This window comes from Rhea americana, unplaced genomic scaffold (genome assembly GCF_003343005.1).
Source record: "Rhea americana isolate MKP2758 unplaced genomic scaffold, rheAme1 scaffold_245, whole genome shotgun sequence".
Taxonomy (NCBI): domain Eukaryota; kingdom Metazoa; phylum Chordata; class Aves; order Rheiformes; family Rheidae; genus Rhea; species Rhea americana.
In genome coordinates, this window is record NW_028186363.1 from 1,150,809 (window position 1) to 1,169,944 (window position 19,136).

Here is a 19,136-nt window from a genome sequence, read left to right on the forward strand (position 1 = left end):
GCTCTAACCAACTGAGGTAAATCTGCCCCCCATTAGATCAAAACTGACTTTTAGTTTTACTGAGCATGTTTTAAACTACAATTCAGCAAAATGAATCTTAGACCCAAAAGAAAGGAATTTAGAGGACTTCCGTGAGGTAAATGCAAATAATAAATTTCTTTCAGGAATATACGTAAGTAAGAAAGAAAAATAAGCTTTTCTTACCATATAATAATGCTATACAAGATAGCAACTCTCTCCTACATCCCTCATTCCTTTTTTCAAAGCTTTGCAGTTGGTCACAAGACAACAAAGCACTGAGATGATCAACTATTGCTCAAGCTCCTACAGGTTATTTTCCAATACGCCATGATACTGCCACACAGCTGACTAGTGTCATTTTGCTTCTATGCAAGCCAATGACACCTGAAACAGCATTTTCCATGGCTCTTTCCGGATCTTTGTAGAAAGGGGAGCCAACATTTCAGCAGAAGCAGCTAATCAGCTGCACATTATTTTTGTGTGATCTTACTGCATTTCTGTAAGCACAGCAATTTACATTAAAAAATCCCCACAGTGATGGTCAGAAATGGCAACAAGGCACTCCCTAGTTAGCACACTGTGTTGAGTATTAGGTCAGATTAACAGTTTACAGCTTTAGTTAATATGCACCCTAGTGATGCGTGTGTAATTGTATAGTAAATACAATAATGTAATATCCTGTAATTTTATATCATGCAATGAAGTTTTGAAAAGATATGCAAAAAACATGCATTATTTCTTACAGGAATTTAATCAACTTGCATTCTAGTCAATCTGTTAAGATAGATTGCTTCAGATTGCTAAATTATCCCCATCTCCTGGGGTCAAAATTTATGCAGTCTTAGAATTAACTGCATTTTTTTTCTTTAAAAATAGAAGTTTCTCTTCCCTTCTCTCTACTAAAAGAATTATGTAAAAATTATACTAAAAGAATATCTACTAAAAGAATTATATAARAAAAATCAGAGTGAAATGACAGGGAGGAAAAAAGAAATCATTTTGTATGTCTCGTACTCTCAAATGTACGAAGTAAACAATCTGAAAATATTGGATATAAAATGTTCCTTAGCTTAACTGGCATGTGTAATGGTGGAAAATCAAAYTGAAAGTCTAATATAATCAATATAATTGAATAATCAATCAATGCTTTGTATTGGAAATAACCCAATTTCAATTAGTTTTATAGAAGAATTAGGTTTAATAGGTAAAATCAATAATCATTTCTGACTTCGCTTTTTCTTCTTCTTGTACAGTTACTTTACCAAAGTTTATTGCAGCTCGGTTTAATTACAAATTCAGTTCAACTGTTATACGATTTTCTGCTATTTATTTGAATTGTTCCAGAGCAACAGTATTCTTTTTAAACTCAGCAGAGTGATCCATAAATGAGTAATGAAGTAAGTTTGCCTTAGGAAATTTAGCTATTTAATTTGTTTATCATAGTATTTTTGCCCTATTGTACATCAAAAAMTCCAAAAAAGAACAATTTACTTTGAACATTAAAGTTTTTCCCAGCAGTAAATCTTAAGTCACCTTAAAAACACACTGTAAAATGAGCATAGTATTTAACAAAACTACTTATTAGATTTAACTGTGCATGAAAGAAAGTGTGCTAGTACTATACACTTTTTCAGTTACAGGTCTATAGTCTTTAATATATAATATAAAGCTGTTGGTTGAAACTCCAAGAAAATTATCTTTTAGGTGACAGTTTTATCCTTTCTTTTGCATTTACTATCACACATTTTGATCACTACTTTCTGTCAACAAAAATAATAAAACTATTATAAAGAAAAATTAGAGCTAAAATTACTAAGGACAAAAAGAAAAATGAGGCTGAACAAAAATGATACACTGGGAATCTGTACTGAACATCCCATCAATGGAAAAGATCAGTCTTGACTGACCGCAACATAAAATAGTAATAAATAATTTTACAAGTATTGGTTAATTATCCTATATCTCAAAATAAATCTTGTTYACTACAATAAGGTTACGCAATATTGAAATCTGTGCAGATTAAATAACTACGTATTTGTAACAAAACAAAAATATCATTTTTAAATTATCCTTCCTCTATAAATGAATTAGCATTTGTATTAAAATCAATGATTTTCTGTAAAATAAAAATAAAATTTTCATTTCATGGACTATGAGACATACAYTTGTTTTTAAATAAAGTTATTAGATCTCTGGATATACCAGAAGACAATAGCTACAACCTCACATACAATCTGATCAATGTAATTATCAAAGAATTAACATCACATAACAACATTGAAAAACAGTTGTTTCAAAAAACTACTGAAAATTATTTTAGTTTTATTTTAAGCATTTTCCAAACTAGCTAAGTCTATATTCTTCTATATGAGCTTTTATATGACCAGTTTTCATATCATAGTACCTAGATTTTTTTTTCTCTAAACCTGTCAGGAGATGAAAAAGTGACATTTGAGTGTCATCAACAGAAAGCTGTAACAGAAATTTCAGGTTTAGGGCACACTTTATCGTTTTTCAGATTTTACTATTTGGCAACTATCAATGTACAGAACTTAGACTTCAATGCTATATATGTATGTAAATGTGTGTATATGTATATGTACATGTGTGCATGTATGTAGGCTGCATTTAAACATTCTCCTTTTCTCATTTACCATGACAACTGCGTGTGAAGCCTACTAGCTTTTCTTTATATCATCACTAAGAATTATTTAGGTATCTTAYCAACATATACATACATGATAAAGAAAAACACTGTCTACTAAACTTAGACACYGTTGACTCCTGAAATTAAGTTAATAGCGAAAAAAAAATCCAATTTTCATTTATCTATGGTTTAAAACTCTTTCTACACAGTGCTGGCTAATAGACCAAAGTCTCAGAATTCAAGTTGCAGAATTACTGATAATTATTAGACCTCAATATACAAATCTGGAAGCAGCCTAGGGAGATGGATTGTTTCTTTAGAGTTTGTGGTGTTCATATCTGTTTAGGATCTTTCTGATGTCTGTACTGAATGTCAAATTTATAGTTAGCATTTTTATTATAAAGAAAAGACTCTGAATCTTGCTACAGAAGTTGGTGATACAATAAATATCCAGGAAAGAATTTTCTTTCTTACAATTCAGGAAAAAAAAAGACAGAAACAATGGYACTTTTAAAATCTCACAGAAACATTATACATTATGAAATAAATCTAAGGTGCTGAAACAGACTATAATAAAACTGTAATTCCATCTCACAATTTCAGTGGCAAAATTTCAACCAAAATTTACTTTTATGCTACATACTGTCACAGGATGCATGAAGTATTAAATATCTAATATAAATACACAGACATTTTCTTCCATATGAATTACTGCTAGAAGTACTTGTGCACAACCTTTCAAGTTAAAATCCTGTTTTCATTTAAACAGAAACCAAATTTCTTCTACTGCAGTATTCATATGTCTACCCAAGCTTGCAGTTTTATTTACAGGTGTCTGTCAACACCCCTTCAAAATGTTTATGATGACTGCAGAACACATCTGTGGCTGCTGGGAGGAACTGATTTTCGATAAATTCGTATTTATAGGCATTACTGGTAGATACAGTTCAAAATACTCACTAGCTCGCTATCAATGCCCTACTGTCATCTTGGCAATACACACAATATATCTACTGAGGCACTCCCACAACCGGTTCCCAGGGTCTTTTGGGACTGCTGGGAGATGAACAACGACCAGTGACTACCATAACAATATAACAGTTTGGTCACAGCTATTTTAAGCAGAATGAAATGTATGAATWTTTCTTCAGCAGGAAACAAGATGTGTGAGGAAGGGAAGGTACAGGCAGACAGCTGGAAACCAGAGCTTTAAAAGCCACTCTGTGCAGCATGAWTGAATATGATTTATCCCTGAAGAAGGGTAAAGGATTTGGCATCCTATCAGAGTAGGTCTGTATAAAATGAAAGGAGGATGTTATGAAGAACAATGTGGGGGATGTTCGAGAGCATGTTTTTGATATAAAGGATAAAAATTTTTTTCAGCTGAAAAATGCATTTTCCACTTTGYTGATTTTTTGAGAAGCCTGTAGTTGTCTGCTTCTCAACACCATTCATCCAAGACAAAATTGGGATTGTTTATGTAAATCCAACATCCAACAAATCAGTGCAAGGAACACATTACTGTATTCCCTTGACCATTTCACATACTTGTAGCATTAACTTACCTCTTTCAGGGAGCATATAAAATTAAGCCCTCAGTCTTGGCAAGTAGACCATCACTGGCTTCTCACTGTGCTCATGACTCTTGCCAGCCAATCAGTGACATTATCTAGTAGTTTGTTACCTATTTCTCCTTCTTCTGTACGCACACATAAAATTGTTACTTAACAGCTACATAAACTTCCATGACAGTAGAGATATTTTTCCTGCAGATTATCATTACCAGTACCAGATGAGAAAGGCAGGTACCTTCCAGTAAAACCATATTATTATTATTTCCTCTTCAAATTGCCAGCTCAGAAGAATATATTAGCATAAAAATAAATTCCTATAATCAAGTACTGGAAAAACCTTAATGAGCTGAAATTAAATTTCTGTTATTAATTTGAAAGTATCTCCTGAGTATCCTAAACCCGATCCACACAGCAATATGCTACTGGAAAAAGTTGTCTTCCCTTGGTACAATCTTTCATGCATGCATTGTCAATTTTTGGAGTAGCACTTTGCATACTGTACGTGCAAATAACACCATGCTAGTATGTTGAAGAGCGATGTTGGAATTTAGAATAATTTTAACACACAAAGAAGTACTCTGAAAAAACATACTACAATACAAAAGAAAAAAAGAAAGGAGAGAGTGAGAGAGAACTGCTGTGTACATAGCCACGGAAGGGAAGGATCAGTAAGTATGGCAATTCTCCAGGAAAACGTTCTGTGAAGCATGGCACATCACACACTGATCATGAGTCAACAATTCTGTATTAGAATGTATAAACAGAAATGTCATATATAATAAAAACAGTTACCCTGGTGCTCTACCGGGTGCTGGAAAAAGCTTTGGTGTACTATGTTCAGTTTGAGAAGGATGCCCTCTCTATATTTAAGATCACTGTTACTTAAATCTGGAGCAGCATATTCAGTACTCTATTTCTAGGTTCTATTTATACATATTACCTTTTTCTCCACCTCACCTCATTGAATAATGGCCTTTCTTCCTTCCTTAGTTTCTTTTTATTCCTGTGGCTGAAGAATCTTTGGCTGTATCTTTAAATTTGCTCTGCAAGGCTCGGCTTGATGGTTGACAGCTGTCCTTTAAATGCTATGCTTTTCTGATCTCTAAAACTAGCCTTCCTGGCTGATATACCTCTTTTCCCATTCCTCCATAAGCTCTATGTTTCTACCTAGTATCCATTTTGAAGAGGTTGAATAAATATACAGTTAGATCTAAAGCCCTCCCTTCTAAGTTTTCTTTGGCCTCTTCTCCACTTTGCTTGAAACGCATGTTTCAGAGTTTTTGCACCACAGATCCTGACCAAATAAGGACCATGCCTATTCAATCTTCAAACCTTGAATCCCATCAATACAACTGCATTCACAAGTGARTTTCTTTAATTTTTCAAGGTTTGTCCTGTATCTGCCACTGGAACGAGACACCTTGTTCACTCCACCTTGTAATGCCCTTGAGTAGAATCACTTCATCAAACGAATGGTCTTGGCCGATYCTCAGTTCCCTTAAACAGACATTTATACGTAAGATTACAAGTATGCATTCACCTCTTCCTAAAAATATATCACTGTCAATGGGTAAAAGAGTAAAAAGCAGCCCCCAAACTCTTGCTAAAATACATGCTATTGCAACAATACAAASATGATTATGAAAATACCCAAAATATCGATACATTGTAAATTTTAAAAATAAGAAGAGCTTTTCTGCTGTTTTCTGACATTTTCCCTTTACACCCAGCTTTGTTTTATGAGTGACTTCCAGGAGTATCCTTTTTGCACCTGCTAAGTGACTACACAACAAAGAAAAAAAGGCAAGAAGAGATATTTTCTGAAATAATACAGAAAGCTCAGCCTTGGTCCTGTGAGATTCAGTGATCTGAAGCATATGGTCAAGAGGAAGAAGAAAGGACAAAAATAGAATCAGCATATTTTACTTCCTTTAGCATGACAAACCCAGAKGGTAGAGTATGTAATTAATCACAAACAATAAGAGAATTGTAACCTGGAGGCTGTCTAAACTTCTTTGAAATGGTAGCATGGATTGACATGGACAAATCTCTTAATACCAACATGAAATAATTTTTCTCTGTGCTCTGATAGGTGACAGAAAGATTAAAGTCTAATTTAGTTTGATCAATATAGTCAATTAAATGCAACAAAGTACATTAGTTGCATTACTGCCTTATATGATATGACTTTATGCAATCAGGTCAAAGAACAAGACTTTCTGATAATGATATGGAATTGCTCTGGTGATAATATTTAAAGGAATTCATGAGGAAATCATAAATCTCTACAGCCATCTGCATTCAAAATTTAGTTACTAGCTTGTTATTATTCAAGACTCATTTGCACTGCAAATGTTTAAAAGAAACCCTGAAAAGTGTAATTGCAAGACATAAAAAGAAAATCTCTGTAATACTGCTCAGAACAAGCAATGCAGATGATCTTTTTTGGAAACAGCAAGTTAATGCTTCACAGTTAATACATATTTTTTCACTGATGTTTACAATGCAATTCTACTCTGAAAAGTAACTGTGTAAAAATAACACATCTTTAATGAACAAAGCTGTTCTCTGTATATGAGAGACAGACCTCATCTTAAACTGAGAAACATACGCTTTTACTAGTTTTTGTCTAATTAGCCTGGAAAAACAACACGGTAGAGAGAAAGTGAGCTCAATTTTATTCCCTTCTCTGACTTTATAGGGATTGTTAAATCTAATTAGTTACTTGTGCAAAGCCAAAAAAAAAAGCAAAAAGGGGAACAAAGAAGACACAAAGTATCCGAGGGTATGGTTTCATGTACTATTTTATGAGTGGAAATGCCCTCAGAAGAGAACAGGTAAGAATTATTGAGTTGCTGCTCAAATATATTACTTCACAGCCTAATTAAAAAACAGTACTTTGGTCACAGTACTGTGCCTAGAAGAGTGAAGAACAAAACACTTTTTTCAAAGAGGCTTTGATTTTTTATGTTAATTCTAAATAATTTTGTCTTCATTTTTTGGAAGAGCTCACACTTTTTATTCTTGCATTGTGCTGACATAGAGCAAAAAAGTTTTTTTTTTTGTTAAATCTTGAAAAAAATACATTTGTTTTAAATTTTAACAACAATCAGAGATTTAGCAATGCAAGGATATTTCAGTGAAAAAAATTAAACCTGTGCCAATTTGCATAAAACTCAAAATGACTCTCTAACAAATACCTCAACAAATATAATCAGTTACATATGGATATCAACATATTCAAAGGCATGCAGTAAAGACTCTTCTGACAGTTAACAGTAAAAAAGTAAGCTAAAGACTGACCATTCTTAAACATTCCCAGAAATCAAAGTCTATTTAGGCTATGTCCAATTCCTATTCTTGTTTTTGTTGTTATTTAAAAACATAAACTGCACAGTATTATATAGGAAATAAAGCAAAAATATTTGGAAGGAAATTTTCCCAAAGCAGGTATATAAAACCTGCTATACATATGTGTATATGTCTATATGTATTTTGAATATTTTGTTATTTAACTACTACTAGCATTTGTGGTGATTGAGAAAGAAATAAAGTTTTATATCAAGTAATTTCTCAATACAAAATTTTTAGTATAGCACACCATTAAAATATACCCACTTACATTATAACATGCAGAAAATGTATAAAAATAGCACATGCACAATTGTTCATATATAGCGTTACAGATGGCCTAAAATCCACATTACATTGTAAGTAGTAATTCACTTCAAATTTGTTAATTGAAATACTTATTCTGAAAATATATATCATGTTTTATATACTATGAAATGTAACCTCTGATTTAAGGGCACCCAAAACTACTTATACAGAATGATTTATGATCCTTGGAACAACTACCATTGCTATAAGCACAAACTTAGAAGGATCTCAATCTCATGTTACCATCCTTACATAAAACATACAAATATAACACCAACCACGTAAGTTATTTGGTTATACATTTAAAATAAGAAATTACTCTTCCAAAAAATTAAGTTGCATTACTATACAACATTGCACACTGACACGCCAAGTATCATTAAACATCCAAAAATTACAGCAAATCTTCCAATTTTCATTTAATAGCTTAACTATTTGAGGTACGATATTGACTAGTTCAGATATAAAATGTATTACTAAAAATCTATTTATGAGAAGTAAGTCTAGATGATCAAATTGTACATTCTGTATTAGGAATCTCAATAATTAAGAATCTGATTACGTCTATTATACATTTAGAATGGCTCAGAATGCATCTTCCATAACAACTTAAGTTCCCATACATTAGATATTTTGGAATGAAACAAAGCTTAAACAACTCTACTTTAGAAACAGGGAATAAATTGTTTAAAAAGAGCAATACATTTATTATATTTGGCTATAAAATATTCATTAGCTAATAAAGGAAAGAAARCTTGATACAGTTGCAAATCTGCAGCCTTAGTAAGACTTGTATTTATGCTATCTGAAGGTCTGAGTCTTCCATGTAAAAAAAGGATTGTCAGTATAAGTAAGTGCAAAAGTGGTATGAAATAGATACCATAAGAACAAAACTGAAATACATTCAATTTTGAAATACAAACTTGAATTTTGAATTTACTCATGAATTGCTCCTTCCTATGCCAACAATCCAGATGGATACAAAAAGAATTGTCTTTCTAGACTGCTATTAAGGGAAGGAGATGGTAAAGAAACTTTTTTTCCCTCTCTCGCCTTTATCATTGCCCTGAAATAACTGGTATGCGGCACCTTATATCAGCTTTTTCCTTACTGTCCTATCTGGAGGAAACACAGTCTACTGAACATCAAATTCTCTGTTACACACAAGTTGCTGAGAAAGAAGGAAAAAAAAAAAAGGAAGAACAAACAGAGAAACAAAACGAATTACAGAGAAACAGAATGAATTTATGAGCAACTAACATACTCAATATAGTTTTTTAAAAGTAACCTATGGAAAAGTACATTTTAAGAAATGAGCTATGTTTTAAACTCCAGGCCTGTGTTATTTTGAGCTTTTTTTTTCTTTTGCTTGGATAGAGCTAGTTCAAAACCAGCAAACTGCACTTCTCAAAATACAGAAAATCGAAGTGAAATGGAAGGAATTAATGTAAGAGCATCTATCTTCTGTACTCCAAAAGCATTGAAATTGAGCACGATCTTTCCATAGGTTTCAATTCATATATTGTTAAGTTTTCACACGTGTTTGTGCCTTATAATATTCTTCCATTTATTATTCCAACTTCCRTTAAAACTATTTTTGGTATAGCCAGATCCATAGGCCACTTCAGAATTAGTTTGCATTTATATACGCTCTGAAYGCTTCTATTCGATATACTCAGTTCTACATCCAACATTCAGATATGTTTATTAACATCATCAGCTAGTCTTCATCTTCCTCYCTCTGTATTATTCTTTTGCTTTAGTCTCTGAATTCAGTTCCTAGCAATTCCCAGTGCTGGTCTTCTCTTCCTCTTTCCTATTTCATCTCCTAGGCATATTCCAAGGTATACCACAAGGGGAATGTGTCACCGAAATAMCTGTAGTCATTAAAGGCTTGTTACCATCCTTCACCTCTCCTATATTCTCCTAAATAAAATCTCATTTTTAGCAACATGATTCTTTATTCATGCTTTCTATCTTATCCWGTTCCTCTTCACTGTTTTCCAGGAACTGGAATCAATGATATCCAATCTACTGTTCTTCCAATTGCAAAGACAGTGTGTCTGTCTCCAAACACTGAGTGCTGGCCAATGGATTTGCAGGCAAAATTTTGGCCAGTACATTTGAACATCCTGAGATACATGGCTCAATTATGGCAGTAAACAGGGAATAGCTGTTTTTAAAAAATTATGTACTAAAAGTTAAAAAGAATGATAGAAATTTCTTAAATACTTTTGCTGACTGTGGAATATAGAGGGAGCTGGAATACAATCAGCTCATTTCTTTTACAACAGTGCTAAGTTTTACAACAGTTTTCACTGATCCTACAAGTGGAAAGGTAACAAACACACCTCCACTTTTGTTATTACAGGAAGAGTATGAACAGCYGTTCAAAGCCGATCTATGAAACAAGAACTTGGTAGCTGTTTTCTGGCCAGGACAGTATATTTCTAGGGACCAGTTCGTACAAGCTACAAACCACCTCTTGCATCAGGGATTGCTCACAGCCCCACATTTTCCTAAGCTTCATCATTTTCTCCGCCAGCTGTTTATGAACCAAGGATTCTCTCTTAATGCTCTGTCATCTTTTCCCTGCTTCTCACACAGTGATTTCCAGGTTGCCTTGAAGTTTGTTTGCCTCATCCTGATTGCCATATGCTGCTCTGCAAATGTCGCTGTAAAATTACATTCACTTAGTTTTTGTTTCCTGCATATATACATATCCTTCCCTCAGTCCTTTCACTCTTTGTTACTAACATCTGTTCATTTTAGCTAACAAACATAGCCATCACAGGACTACTCAAACTGTGTTTTGAAAATCTGGCCATCTACTACGCTACATGATTGTTAACAATATTAATGCTAATTCTAAAATGCAGTAGTTTATTACATGGACTATCATGCTGCAGCTGCCATATTTTTCTGAATTGGGGGAGATTGCAGGCTTTTTTTGAGCATGGATCAATATTCAAGTTTTTAAATGGAATTACAAAGTAACTCACTTGGAGAGTTTTGTTATAGGCTGCATAGCTCTTACAGCTCAACACTTGTTCTTGCTTTTCTTCAGCTGTCCTATTTACTTGCAACTTTACTCAGATGAATCTTCTTATTAAGAGTAAATTCCTCCCTCTGTGTAACTTCTACCCAAAGACCCAGACAGAACTCCTGATGACTCCTAAAATTTCTTGGTAATCTCTCAAGACCCAATGAAATATTATGAATTCAATACAAGGAAAAATATCTCTAACAGTTCATTGTACTCCACARTATACTCCACATTTAGGATCCAATAATGCCAACTTTTCCACCTGGCCAGTGAGTTATTCTGCTGTGGAATCTTTGTGCCCAGGGGGAAATCTCATTGGAATCTAAATTCTTTATGAATCTGATACAGTTTGGTATCTGGGAAGCATCCAAAACTTTCAGAGCACAGCAGTTGTTGGCTAAAAAAGGATCATAAAGAAACAAAAGACCCTAAGTATGAAAATACAGGCTCAAGCTAATGTTAACTGGTTACAATCATACTTTGTAGTGACTTCTGTTCCCTAGAGAACATTACGAAGAAGTAGTAAAGGAAACTGTAAAGTGGTAAAGGAAGAAAGGGAAAAAATCTTTCCACATATATTTAAAAAATCTAGGCTGATGGACATTAGCATGGTGATAGAGAAACAGAGGAGTGCCACCCTCTTTTAAATAACTCCTTTGGAAGTAATTCCTACTGGCCTTCAAACCATCCAGAAGCATATAGCTGCCCTAAAAATTATGAAGCTGAACATAACCAAAATGGAATCATGAAAAAAAGTATTAATGCCTTGGATCACAAAGTTCTAGCCACAGACTACATCATTTGCTAAACAATGTCATCTTTTGAGATTAATTTTGGCACTTTTATAAAATAATATTTAGTCTAATCTTATAAAACAAATAAATTGTCAGCTAAATGTGTTTAATTTGATAAATTTCAATTTTATTAATAAATAAATATTAACAGCAGATAATCWAAGATTAATGTAGATTTTATATGTTTGGTAAGTAACTTATAAAATGTCTTCTAATATTAATATGGAAGTTTTGGTACATTTGAATGAAGAAAAACATGTTTTCAAAAATAATGAAACCGTAACGAATGTTGAATTGACAAAAAGAAAAAGAAAAAAAAAMCAGTACYGCTCTGTATTTATCTCAGCAGTAAGGGAAGAGTATCACATGCACTGGAAATTTGCAGGATATACATTGTACAGCAGTTGCAGGAAAACCCGTAATACTGGGTATGTATTTCATATGTGTAATTCAGAGAGAGATCCAGAAAGTGCCTATGTATTGATTCTTCCCATATGTAAGCCAGTTTTTCCCAAGAACAATAAATATCACATAGTCTGAAAAAAGGGAGAGCCAGCTAAACTGAGACTTAGCTGCAAACTTCCAGGAAAACTGACACATATATGGACAATTCTATTGACAAATTCTCTCCATATTTTCAAATCCTGTTAAACTTTCTAATTCTGCAAATTCGGATGAGGGAATTCAGCATCCAATATATGACTAAATCGAAGTGATATGTTACATACAACTTCTCTGAGCCCAATCTGATTAAAGAATGGAACCAGCCAAAATTCAATCTTTTGTTCAACTGGGACCACGAACAACTAACGTGCAGAATCCACATGATATCAAAAGTCTTTTTATATTGTTGTTTGTTACCTGTTTTGTCTCCCACTTGCAGCTGTAATCTTGGTCTTAGGACAGCCTAGGGTACTTTGAGTAAGTAAAGAAAATGCTAATGCTTTATGTTTTATGGTGCTGTTCAGAATCAAGCAGAAAAGACGAAATCATTGCATATTATTTAGATATTTCTGAAAATGCAATATATAAAAATATAGACCAATACTTTAAACTTCACTTTAGCTAATCATTTAGGTGCTGTTTTGATGACAATTTACTTTCCAGAAGTCATATTACTTATCATTCTTCAGGGAAAGAATATGAATTGTTACTCTTACTGATAAGCCTAATGTTCTGGTGTTCAAAATTTGAAAATTATGCAAAAATGGCTGAAAAGAAGTTGAAGATGAAGCTTCAGGGACACAAACTGCAGAGGCAGTATGGATCCAATAAGTCCAATAAGAAAATGGACTGTAGTTGAGAGCAAGTTGTCTCTGATCTTGGAGAATGTTTTTGGACACCTAACAGCTTTTTTATTACTGAGGCTGATTAAAATGAAAAGCCTTACTACTAAAATGTTCTTTTTGATGAGTTTTTCTGCCATGAACTATAGACCTTGCAGTCCAGTGGGACACAAATCCTTTGATCCTGTGCAGTCACATAAATTCAAAGTCGTAAAACAACATTGAATTTGATTTTATTAGTGTGGCTGATGTTGCCAGAATAGTAATGCAACCTTGTTTTTCCCTCTTTTCTTCCTTTTCTTTTGGGGAGAGGGTAGAGAGGGAAAGAGTTTATTGTCAACATTGCTTCACAGTATAAAGAACTAATTTTTTGGCAACAGACTCCAAGATTAAGTCATTATAACAAAGCCTTGTAACTACATGGGAAACTAATGGTATGTATCACATTCTGCTAAATTACAACAAATGGTTTARTTGAAGCAAAAGTCAGTTGAAGCAAAAAGCAGAGGAAGTACACAACATGGCCAACAGTGATCAAAGACAGTTATATATCCATCAAAGGATTACATGTAACAATGAATACTATTTTGTGATAGGAGAAATACAGCCAAATACTGCCATGACTTTATGAGAATATTATGAGTTTTAAAATGAAATCTATCTACACTTTCAGAAATTGAAGCCTTTCATTCTTAAAGAGCATAACTTTGTTACAATATCCTACACTGAGAAGACCATCTTCTCCATCAATATACAGAGATCAAATATGCAATGAAAACAGCTAAAACATTTGCTGTTTTGAGGATTAGTAAGCCACTCACTTCTTTGCTATGTGATAAAAATGAAGTAAACAGACAATATAGATTTTTCAAAATAGCCAAAACACAGTAATTCAGTAACTGACCTAAAGTTACAAAAACACATTGAAAAAAACATTTACGAATACCCATCACATTTCATAATTTATCTTCCCCAGTCATTTACTTGATTTTCCATAAAAATGGTTTCATCTTCAATTCTTCACATTCTTTTATTTTCAGGGTCTGCCAACCATCAACATAACAGTGCAGTTTCAGTTTTACTTCATGGAACATAGCAGCCTATAGCATTAATTCTCTGATGCTTGCAATTACAGAGAGGGACCTCAACATGTCAAAACAGACAGACTGCTTTGGTGGAACACTCCTTCCTTGAACATAAAATCTATTATATAACAAAATATATATAATCTCATTTCTCTATAGTAAAGGAAAGGAAGGCAAAGCTTAACTTCACATTCAGCTTGGCATACTAAGGCACGGTAACAAAATACAGCAGTATTCATCACACTACCTACAGAATGATAAAAAAACCCTCTTATTTTCTTCACAGCTCCATTACAGTAAAGATTTTCTACAGTAATAATATAATACTCTGCCCCAATTATTAAGGAAAAATACAAACTGCAGGTATCTTTCACAAGGCATATATGAGGAGATCCTACAAACACAACATAACTTATCTTTCAGGATTCCTATCTTGGTTCAACATTGGAAGCTTCCAATTCTGCAGTTACTAGCATAAACTTTAATGGTAAAAACAGATCAGTCTTCAAAGATTCACTAGTCATGTAACATTCAGGAGAAAACCCAGTGCTATGTTTATAATAGCTCTGCTCTTTGACAGTATTAAGATATTTATGCTAGAGTTTCATAGCAGGTAAAAACACTAGAACACTCACCTCTGAGACAGTTTATAAACTCTGCAGATATATACTCTTATATAKATATCTTCAATTATGGAAATTACTTTAAACAAAAGTTTACTATGTGATAATTATGCACCATGGAACTTGAAAAAAAAAACTACACACAAAAAAGAAAAGACTACAAATGTGATTGTCAGTGCAACCTTAATTTTCTTCCTCTCCATCACTGCTTTTATGTAGACAGCTACCCGGAAACACTTTTGCTTCCACTGAACCAGTGTCTCATTTAGTAAACATGATAGGAGTTATTCTAGAAAATGATATAAATTGTATCATAAAAAAAGAAGTACATTTTTAAGACTTATGCTTCATATGTGCTGATGTTGAAAGGTATATAACGAACTAAGCATGGAACCTCAGGAAGAGACAGACTAATATTATAGTTAAAGCAGTACAACGCTGATCTGGAAAAGTCGCAGAGCCTTGAGCCTTGCCCCAGTTGCAAAGCTCCTGCACGACATAACACAAGTCTTTTTAGTCAAAGTGTTTCTCATACTGTAACCAATTATGGTTATTTTCTAAGTGCCTATTTTGAGATTCTGGGATCCAATTTATAATTGAGCATAAGTTAAAATGAGCTGTGATATGAACATATGAGATGCTACAMAAAGCTAAGCATCCTGATAATGTCCAAGTATCTTGGATATCTCAATTAAGTGGATGTTTTTACTTTGTTATACCTTAGGTCCCTATGCATAAAACTGGAATAATAATAATATATGCCCATCTAAATGCATAGTATATATCCAATTCATACATATGAAATACCCTGACAAATAAAAGAAGAAAACTAAATATTGAATAGACCGCATTTATTCCAGACACTGGGATACATGAGCCAAGGAAAATTACTCACTTACAAGTAAAGCCTGTATCATGATGTCCCAATCCCAGTCTCTTCAGCCTACCTCCTACTCACAGTTTTCTGCCTTAACTTCCAGACTACCTCTTTCCCCTTCCAGCTTGCCAGTCTCTACTCCCAGTATCCCTATTCACCAGTTTCTGCCTGATTTTCCACCCCTCACATCTCAATCCATCATTCCAGCCTTCATTTGCTCTGCTTAAAATTGCAGTGGCTTGTTCTTTCACAGTGCCTCATCATCTAAAAAGGCATCAACTTCAATTGCTTTCAATTTCAAAGTATTCTTGACAGGGTGAACCTACTTTAACCAAGAGTAACCTGTGGCACCCATTAATCAGGGGAACTTGGTTTTGCCCCAGTATTATTTTATAGCAGCACATTTGGTGACTTTGTGGGAATGGCATAAGAAAAATCTGATCACCACCAGGAGATGCAATATGTGCAAACAAGCACAATGAGCACCAGATTTGCAAAGACAGAAGCTGCTAAAATCTAAGTCTTTACTGAATATGAGAAAAAATTAGTTCTGTTTCAAAAGCTTTTAACTGCGGACTTCAGAGAAATTTTCACTCTAGCAGCAAAAGGTACATCCCTGCAAAAGTTAAGACCCTGTTCTAAGAAACCTTCTCAAAGGAAGGTTTGCCAGAATTTTTGGACTTAAAAAATTATATATTTTCCCTGATTTCATGCAGAGAAATAGCTTACAACTATTAGAGTCAAACAAATATCTGATAGAGTAAATTTCAAAAAGCAGCTAAGATTGGCAAGGAGGTAATGGAGTATGTGTTTTTAAAATCTAAACAGTAAGATAATGCTACCAGGAACATCGATATACYTAACTTTTAGCAGTTTATATAATCATACGATCACATTTCATTTCACTTCTCTTCTAAATAATATACTTTCCTGTTACAGAGATCTTGCAAATCCATCAAAATAAAGTGTCAGCATGTTCACAATATCTGCTCTGCTTTAYTCTCCTTACTGCATAATGTATTTACTCAAGGCAATTAACTTTCACAAATTACAATGAATGCAAAATTGTTTTTCTTAGAAGAGTTTCATTTTAGCACTGATTAAGCAAATTTTTAAGCATAATTGGACTAAATTTGAGCAGTCTTAAGGCTATAAACTACCTTGCTGGTCTCTAGGCATATTTTAACTAYACCGTACCACATCCACTTTCACGTGTTGAAATAGAGTTAAGAGGTTATGACTGCATTCYGTATACAGAAAATGTCCTGTGGTAATTTGTTTAGTAAACAGGATAATCCTAAAACTAACATATAGAATCAACAGCATCCTACACTTGACATGGTATCTACACAGTTCAGGTTCTTACAGTAAAATTGTATAGGTGAGAACAACAGGGCATCGATCTAAGAGATAGTAAATAGCAGTGAAAAAATGCAACAAAACAAAGAAAGAAAAAGGTTTTGGATATTCAAAWTATCTGACATGAATACAATCACAATGTAGACATACTAACAGGAAAYGTAAGGATGAAAAGCAGCCATTACATCAAGTATATGAAAAATACGGAGTCTATGACCATGGAGGAAAAGAGGCAGAAGAATTTTGCTGAATCTAAGTATCAAAGCACAGAACCTCATAAAGAATCTGATTRTAGATTATGACATGAATCTGGGCCATATAATCTGCATGTTTTAAAAATGTAAATAGGTTGATTGGAGAATATYTTTATTTTTATTTAAGTACTTTCTCACGTTAAGTGTCTTCTCATGTTGCTCCCACTGCCTTGGAGCCTTACAAATACTGAAATTGATGTCTTCAAAGCATTTTGTTCAGTCAGCTTTTCAGTCTCCTCTTTTTCATAGTTTTTTATGCTTTTCATGACCTTTATATTTTCACTGTCATGTACCGCAGACGTTCCACACTAAACACGGAATTCCTCCGTGAGGACAGTGCAGCCCATGAGAATAGTACCCCTGAAGACACTCAACGCATGCACAGTGGTGAAACCACACACTCAGCAGCTAAGCACAAAAGATTGAAACATTTGAAGCTAGGCAAGTGCCGTATCAATAATTAACCACAAGCTGTGAGAACTTCATCAGTAACAACACATGGCAATGCTGAAAAGCCTGAAGAGCTCATTAAGAGAGACTGACTAATAAACCCTTGCTGACCTTGTCTGCTCCTTTGAGCTGCAACTCTGCTTCACCAGACAGATGCATACATGATACAGGTTTTCTTCTACTCACACAAAGCAGCTAGACACACTCTGTGTGTGTGTGTGTGTGTGTGTGTTTAATCTTGGAAAGATTAAAAACAGTAGTCTCAAAATTGTAAAGCAATGTAAAAATTAAGATAGCCCTTCTGCGACAAGGAAACCACTTTTTCTCAGTTCTGTATTTCTGCTCTTGAATCTTTTATGCATAGATTACCAAGGAGACTAGAAAGGTCTCCATGAAAACCACAGTATGTTCTCCTCTAAATAAGGCCAGTCTGTTCTTTCACAATGGCATGGGTAGTTACACCCCAACCACATTATTATACTTTATTTCTCAGGTTTCAGTAATACGCTTGTAACTGCTCTAGGTGCAAGTAAAGGTATTTCCTTCTGAAATTTGTTGTATTAGAGAGAAAGATTCATGAGTTATAAAAGAGCTTAAGACCTTCATCCCATCTTCCCAAAGCAGTATTAAGCTTCTCAGTTACAGAAAAGAGGGAAGTTTTGGCACCTTTGAGCTACAGGGGGGTAGAATAAATTAGAGACAAAACTTTAAAACCCCCAAATTTCACTCATTTTGTCAATAAACTCATAGAAAAAAAAGTTAGAAATGCCACTGTGTCATTGTGCATTAATGTTTTGAAATAACTATTACATGCTGCAATTAGAATATTACCTTTACATGATTTCCTTCCTTTCAGAATTTACCAGTCCACTATTTTGATTTAATGTTAAATTGTTATCATTTACTTAGTTTATTATTAAATATTGCAGGTTTGCTTATGTAGAGGAAAAAGTACTATTAAATGATGACCTCTACTATTTATTTCTTGAGGAACTTAGATTTTACTTCCATAATGTGCAGTGTAACTTCTGACTTAAAAGCAAGAATGTGTCAGCTCCACAAATAGTCATGCAGAGTGTTACCACCACATATATTCTCAGAGTTCAGAAGGTTTGGGAAAGAATACTTAGCTGACATCTAGCGGAAAAAGCAGGAAATACATTTCAATAGTAGAGAATATAAATGGTTTATTAGTATCTTTAAAAATATCATTAAAATTACTTAAATAATAGGTAAAGCATTCAGGAAATGCTTTGAACAGTTCAACTGAGCTTAATTTAAATGTAAATCCATAAAAGTTAAATATTTCCATATGTTTCTCCTGGTTATTCTCTGTGTTATTCCTTGCCACGTGAAGTTTATAGGTAACGAACCCAGCAGCAAAAAATCTTAAAAGTACGAAAGTCCACTAGGATTTTCCTTCACATAGTCAAGGAAAAATATAACTTCCAAAGGAAGCT

The 19,136-nt window shown here is 33.7% G+C and overlaps 1 protein-coding gene across 1 annotated transcript in view; it reads right to left on the reverse strand.

The window, feature by feature from the left end:
* The window catches only part of FMN1 (formin 1), a 142,976-nt gene that overhangs the window by 96,028 nt on the left and 27,812 nt on the right, over window positions 1-19,136 (reverse strand). The gene's annotated exons all lie outside the window — the stretch shown is intronic.